Source organism: Dama dama, unplaced genomic scaffold (assembly GCF_033118175.1).
Source record: "Dama dama isolate Ldn47 unplaced genomic scaffold, ASM3311817v1 ptg000088l, whole genome shotgun sequence".
Classification (NCBI taxonomy): Eukaryota; Metazoa; Chordata; class Mammalia; order Artiodactyla; family Cervidae; genus Dama; species Dama dama.
The window spans coordinates 6,345,284-6,353,189 of record NW_026870905.1 but is presented as its reverse complement, the minus strand read 5'-3'; positions in this window follow the sequence as shown (position 1 = coordinate 6,353,189).

Below are 7,906 nucleotides of genomic sequence, written 5' to 3'. Positions count from 1 at the left end.
ATGAAAAGCTTTCAAAGGTGTCAAAAATGAGATGAGCATGAAACAGTCTGAAAAATAGGAGGAGCAAGAAGCGGTGTTGAAAAAATGAAGAGCCTGAAAAGGTGTGAAAAATATGAAGAGCAGTAAAAGGTGTCAAAAATATGACGAGTATGAAATGGTCTGAAAAATAGGAGGACCATGAAGCGGTGTTGCAAAACATGAGGAGCCTGAAAAGGTGTGAAAAATATGAAGAGCTTCAAAAGGTGAAAAAAATATGAGGTGTATGAAACGGTCTGAAAAATAGGAGGATCATGAAGCGGTGTTCAAAAACATGAAGAGCCTGAAAAGGTGTGAAATATATGAAGAGATTCAAAAGGTGTCAAAAATATGAGGAGCATGAAACGGTCTGAAAAATAGGAGGAGCAAGAAGCGGTGTTGAAAAACATGAAGAGCTTGAAAAGGTTTGAAAAATATGAAGAGCTTCAAAAGGTGTCAAAATTTTGAAGAGCTTCAAAGGTGTCAAAAATATGAGGAGCATGGAACGGTGTTCAAAAACATGGAAAGCAAGAAAAGGTTGAAAAATATGAAGAGCTTCAAAAGGTGTCAAAAATATGTGGAGCATGAAACGGTCTGAAAAATAGGAGGAAAATGAAGCTCTGTTTAAAAACATGAAGAGCTTGAAAAGGTTTGAAAAATATGGAGAGCTTCAAAAGGTGTCAAAAATATGAGGAGCATGAAACGGTATGAAAAATAGGAGGAGCATGAACCGGTGTTGAAAAACAAGAAGCGCCTGAAAAGGTGTGAAAAATATGAAGAGTTTGAAAATGTGTCAAAAATATGAGGAGCAGGAAACGGTCTAAAAAATAGGAGCATGAAGTGGTGTTGAAAAACATGAAGAGCCTGAAAAGCTGTGAAAAATATGAAGAGCATCAAAAACTGCCAAAATATGAGGAGCATGAAACGGTGTTCAAGACATGAAACGCCTGAAAAGGTGTGAAATATATGAACAGCTTCAAAAGGTATCAAAAATAGGAGGAGCATGAAACGGTCTGAAAAATTGGAGGAGCAAGAAGCAGTGTTGAAAACCATGAAAGGGTGGAAAAGGTGTGAAATATATGAAGAGCTTCAAAAGGTGTCAAAAATATGAGGAGCATGAAACGGTTTGAAAAATAGGAGGAGCATGAAGCGGTGTTGAGAAACATGAAGAGCCTGAAAAGGCTTGAAAAATATGAAGAGCTTCAAAATGTGTCAAAAATAGAGGGGGCATGAAACTATCTGAAAAATAGGAGGAGCATGAAGCGGTGTTGAAAAATATGAAGAACCTGAAGAGGTTTGAAAAATATGAAGAGCTTCAAAAGGTGTCAAAAATAAGAGGAGCATTAAACGGTCTGAAAATAGGACGAGCATGAAGTGGTGTTGAAAAACATAAAGAGCCTCAAAAGGTGTGCAAAATATGAAGAGCTTCAAAAGGTGTCAAAAATATGAGGAGCATGGAACGGTCTGAAAAAAAGGAAGAGCAGGAAGCGGTGCGGAAAAACATGAAGAGCCTGAAAAGGTGTGAAAAATATGAAGACCTTCAAAAGATGTTAAAAAGAGGAGGCACATGAAACTGTCTGAAAAATACGAGGAGCATGAAGCGGTGTTGAAAAACAAGAAGAGCCTGAAAAGGTGTGAAAAATATGAAGAGTTTGAAAATGTGTCAAAAATATGAGGAGCAGGAAACGGTCTGAAAAATAGGAGCATGAAGTGGTGTTGAAAAAGATGAAGAGCCTGAAAAGCTGTGAAAAATATGAAGAGCATCAAAAACTGTCAAAATATGACGAGCATGAAACGGTTTTCAAAGTCATGAAACGCCTGAAAAGGTGTGAAATATATGAACAGCTTCAAAAGGTATCAAAAATAGGAGGAGCATGAAACGGTCTGAAAAATTGGAGGAGCAAGAAGCAGTGTTGAAAAACATGAAGAGGTGGAAAAGGTGTGAAATATATGAATAGCTTCAAAAGGTGTCAAAAATATGAGGAGCATGAAACGGTTTGAAAAATAGGAGGAGCATGAAGCGGTGTTGAAAAACATGAAGAGCCTGAAACGGTTTGAAAAATATGAAGAGCTTCAAAAGGTGTCAAAAATAAAGGGGGCATGAAACTATCTGAAAAAAAGGAGGAGCATGAAGCGGTGTGGAAAAACATGAAGAGCCTGAAAACGTTTGAAAAATATGAAGAGCTTCAAAAGGTGTGGAAAATATGAAGAGCTTCAAAATGTGTCAAAAGTGAGATGAGCATGAAACGGTCTGAAAAATAGGAGGAGCATGAAGTGGTGTTGAAAAACATGAAGAGCCTGAAAATGTGTGAAATATATGAAGAGCTTCAAAAGATGTCAGAAATGAGAGAAGCATGAAACGGTCTGAAAAATAGATGAGCAAGAAGGGGTGTTGAAAAACATGAAGAGCCTGAAAACGTTTGAGAAATATGAAGAGCTTCAAAAGGTGTGGAAAATATGAAGAGCTTCAAAAGGTATGAAATATAGGAGCAGCATGAAGTGGTGTTAAAAACATAAAAAGCCTGTAAAGGTGTGAAAAATATGAAGAGCTTCAAAACGTGTCAAATATATGTGGAGCATGAAACGGTGTGAAAAATAGGAGGAGCATGAAGCGGTGTTGAAAAACTTGAAGAGCTGAAAAGGTGGAAAAATATGAAGAACTTCAACAGGTGTCAAAAATATGAGGAACATGAAATGGACTGAAAAATAGGAAGATCATGAAGCGGTGTTGAATAACATGAAGAGCCTGAAAAGGTGTGAAAAATGTGAAAAGCTTCAAAAGGTGTGAAATACATGAGGAGCATGAAACGGTCTGAAAAATAGGAGTAGAATGAGACGGTGTTGAAAAACATGAAGAGCCTGAAAAGTTGTGAAAAATATGAAGAGCTTCAAAAGGTGTCAAAATTATGAGGAGTATAAAACGGTCTAAAAAATAGGAGGAGCATGAAACGGTGTTCAAAACATGAAGAGCCTGAGAAGATGTGAAATATATGACGAGCTTCAAAAGGTTTGAAATACATGAGGAGCATTAAACTGTCTGAAAAATAGGAGGAGCATGAAGCTGTGTTCAAAAACATGAAGAGCCTGAAAAGGTGTGAAAATAATGAAGAGCTTCAAAAGATGTGAAATATAGGAGCAGCTTGAAGCGGTGTTCAGAAACATAAAAAGCCTGAAAAGGTGTGAAAAATATGAAGAGCTTCAAAACGTGTCAAAAATATGTGGAGCATGAAATAGTCTGAAAAATAGGAGGAGCATGAAGCGGTGTTGAAAAACATGAAGAACCTGAAAACTTGTAAAAATATGAAGATCTTCAAAAGGTGTGAAAAATATGAACCGTTTCAAAAGTGTGAAAAATGAGATGAGCATGAAGCGGTCTTAAAAATAGGAGGAGCATGAAGTGTTGTTGAAAAACATAAAGATCCTGAAAATGTATGAAATATATGAAGAACTACAAAAGGTGTCAAAAATGTGAGGAGCATTAAAAGTTCTGAAAAATAGGAGGAGCATGAAACGGTGTTGAAAGACATGAAGAGCCTGAAAAGGTGTGAAAAACATGAAGAGCTTCAAAACGTGTCAAAAATATGTGGAGCATGAAAGGGTCTGAAAATTAGCAGGAGCATGAAGCGGTGTTGAAAAACATGAAGAACCTGAAAACGTGTGAAAAATATGAAAAGCTTCAAATGGTGTGAAAAATATGAACAGCTTCAAAAGGTGTGAAAAATATGAAGAGCTTCAAAAGGTGTCATAAATATGAGGAGCAAGAAATGGTCTGAAAAATAAGAGAAGCATGATATGGTGTTCAAAATATGAAGAGCCTGAAAAGGTGTGAAAAATATGAAGAGCTTCAAAAGGTGTGAAATACATGAGGAGCATGAAACTCTCTAAAAAATAAGAGGAGCATGAAGCGGTGTTCAAAAACATGAAGAGCCTGAAAAGTTGTGAAAAATATGAAGAGCTTCAAAATGTGTGAAAAAAAAAGAAGAGCTTCAAAAGGTGTCAAAAATATGAGGAGCATGAATCGGTCTGAAAAATAGGAGGAGCATGAAACGGTGTTGAAAACATGAAGAGATGAAAAGGTGTGAAAAATATGAAGAGGTTCTAAAGGTGTCAAAAATATGAGGAGCATGAAACAGTCTTTAAAATAGGATGAGAATGAGACGGTTTTGAAAAAGATGAAGAGCATGAAAAGGTGTGAAAAACATGAAGAGCTTCAAAAGGTGTAAAAAATATGAGAGGCATGAAACGACTGAAAAATAGGAGGAGCATGATGCGGTGGTCAAAAACATGAAGAGCCTGAAAAGGTGTGAAAAATATAAAGAGCTTCAAAAGGTGTCAAAAATATTAGGAGCGTGAAACAGTATGAAACATAGGATGAGCATGAAACTTTTTTGAAAAAGATGAAGAGCATGAAAAGGTGTGAAAAAAATGAAGAGCTTCAAAAGATGTTAAAAATATGAGGAGCATGAAACTTTCTGAAAAATTGGAGGAGCATGAAGCGGTGTTGAAAAACATGAAAAGCCTGAAAAGGTGGAAAAATATGAAGAGCTTCAAAAGGTGTCAACAATATGAGGAGCATGAAACGGTCTGAAATTTAGGAAGAGCATGAAACTGTGTTGATAAACATGAAGAGCCTGAAAAGGTGTGAAAAATATGAAGAGCTTCAAAAGGTGTCAAATATATGAGGAGCATGAAACAGTGTGAAAAATAGGATGAGCATGAAACGGTTTTAAAAAGACGAAGAGCCTAAAAGGTGTGACATATATGAAGAGCTTCAAAAGGTGTGAAATACATGAGGAGGTGGAAACGGTCTGAAAATAGTAGGAGCATGAAGCGGCGTTGAAAAACATGAATAGCCTGAAAACGTGTGAAAAATATGAAGAGCTTCAAAAGGTGTGAAATATATGAAGAGCTACAAAAGGTGTCAAAAATATGAGGAGCATGAACCGGTCTGAAATATAGGAGGAGCATGAAGTGATGTTGAAAAACATGAAGTGCCTGAAAAGTTGTGAAATATATGAAGAGCTTCAAAAGGTGTGAAAAATATGAGGAGCTTCAAAAGGTGTCAAAAATATGAGGAGCCTGAAACGGTCTGAAAAATAGGAGGAGCATGATACGGTGTTCAAAAATATGAAGAGCCTGAAAAGGTGTGAAAAACATGAAGATCTTCAAAAGGGGTCAAAAATATGAGGAGCATGAAACGATCTTAAAAATAGGAGGAGCATGAAGTGGTGTTCAAAAACATGAAGAGCTTGAAAAGGTGTGAAAAACATGAAGAGCCTCAAAACGTGTCAAAAATATGAGGAGCATGAAACGGTCTGAAAAATAGGAGGAGCATGAAGCGGTGTTGAAAAACATGAAGAGCCTGAAAACGTGTGAAAAATATGAAGAGCTTCAAAAGGTGTGAAATACATGAAGAGCTTCCAAATGTGTCAAAAATGAGATGAGCATGAAACGGTCTGAAAAATAGGAGGAGCATGAAGTGGTCGTGGAAATCATGAAGTGCCTGAAAAGGTGTGAAATATATGAAGAGTTTCCAAAGTTGTGAAAAAATGAGGAGGTTCAAAAGGTGTCAAAAATACGAGGAGCATGAAACGGTCTGAAAAATAGGAGGAGCATGAAACGGTGTTCAAAAACATGAAGAGCCTGAAAAGGTGTGAAAAATATGAAGAGCTTGAAAAGGTGTGAAATACATGAGGAGACTGAAGCGGTCTGAAAAATAGGAGGAGCATGAAAAGGTGTTGAAATACATGAAGAGCCTGAAAAGGTGTGAAAAATAGGAGGAGCTTCACAAGGTGTCAAATATATAAGGAGCATGAAACGGTCTGAAAAATAGGCGGAGCATGAAGCAGTCGTCAAAAACATGAAGAACCTGAAAAGTTTTGTAAAATATGAAGAGCTTCAAAAGGTGTGAAAAATATGAGGAACATGAAACGGTCTGAAAAATAGGAGCAGCATGAAACAGTGTTGAAAAACATGAAGAGCCTGAAAAGGTGTGAAAAACATGAAGAGCCTCAAAACGTGTCAAAAATATGAGGAGCATGAAACGGTCTGAAAAATAGGATGAGCATGAAGCGGTGTTGAAAACTTTAAGAGCCTGAAAAGGTGGGAAATATATGAAGAGTTTCCAAAGTTGTGAAAAAATGAGGAGGTTCAAAAGGTGTCAAAAATATGAGGAGCATGAAACGGTGTGAAAAATAGGAGAAGCATGAAGTGATGTTGAGAAACCTGAAGAGACTGAAAAGGTGTGAAAAATATGAAGAGCTACAAAAGATGTGAAATATATGAGGAGCATGAAATGATCTGAAAAATAGGAGGAGCATGAAACAGTGTTGTAAAACATGAAGAGCCTGAAAGGTGTGAAAATTATGAAGACGTTCAAAATGTGTCAAAAAAAAGGAGGAGCATGAAATGGTGTTCAAAAACATGAAGAGCCTGAAAAGGTGTGAAAAATATTAAGATCTTCAAAAGGTGTCAAAAATATGAGGAGCATGAAACGGTGTGAAAAATAGGAGGAACATGAAGCACGGTTGAAAAACATGAAGAGCCTGAAAAGGTGTGAAAAATATGAACAGCTTCAAAAGCTGTCAAAATATGAGGAGCATGAAACAGTCTGAAAAATAGGAGGAGCATGAAGCGGTGTTGAAAAACATGAAAAGCCTGAAAAGGTGTGAAAAATATGAAGAGCATTAAAAGGTGTGAAAAATATGAGGAACATGAAACGGACTGAAAAAAAGGAGGAGTATGAAGAGGTGTTGAAAACATGAAAAGCCTGAAAATGTGTGAAAAATATGAAGAGCTTCCAAAGGTGTGAAAAATATGAATAGCTTCGAAATGTGTCAATAATGAGAGCAGCATGAAACGGTGTGAAAAATAGGAGGAGCATGAAGCGGTGTGCAAAAAGATGAAGAGCCTGAAAATCTGTGAAATATATGAAGAGCTTCAAAAGGTGTCAAAAATATGAGGAGAAAGAAACGGTCTGAAAAATAGGAGGAGCATGAAGTGGTGTTGACAAACATGAAGAGCTGAAAAGCTGTGAAAAATATGAAGAGCGTTAAAAGGTCTCAAATATATGAGGATCATGAAATTTTCTGAAAAATAGGAGGAGCATGAAACGTTGTTCAAAACATGAAGAGCCTGAAATGGTGTGAAAAATATAAAGAGATTCAAAACATGTCAAACATTGAGGAGCATGAAACGATCTGAAAAATAGGAAGAGCATTATGCAGTGTTGAAAAACATGAAGAGGCTGAAAACGTGTGAAAAATATGAAGTGCTCCAAAGATGTCAAAAATCTGAGGAGCATGAAACGTTCTGAAAAATAGGAGGACCATGAAGCGGTGTTGAAAAACATGAAGAGCCTTAAAAGTTGTGAAAAATATGAAGAGCTTCAAAAGGTGTGAAAAATATGAAGAGCTTCAAAAGGTGTCAAAAATGAGAGGAGCATGAAACGGTCTGAAAAAACGGAGGAGCATGAAGCGGTGTTGAAAAACATGAAGAGTCTTAAAAGATGTGAAAAATATGAAGAGCTTCAAAATGTGTCAAAAATAGGAGGAGGATGAAACGGTCTGAAAAAACGGAGGAGCATGAAGCTGTGTTGAAAAACATGAAGAGTCTTAAAAGATGTGAAAAATATGAAGAGCTTCAAAATGTGTCAAAAATAGGAGGAGGATGAAACGTTGTTAAATAAACATGAAGAGCCTGAAAAGATGTGAAATATATGAAGAGCTTCAAAAGGTGTGAAAAATATGAAGAGCTTCAAAAGGTGTGAAATACATGAGGAGCATGAAACTCTCTGAATAATAGGAGGAGCATGAAGTGGTGTTCAAAACATGAAGAGCCTGAAAAGGTGTGAAAAATATGAAGAGTTTCAAAAGGTTTGAAAAATATGAGG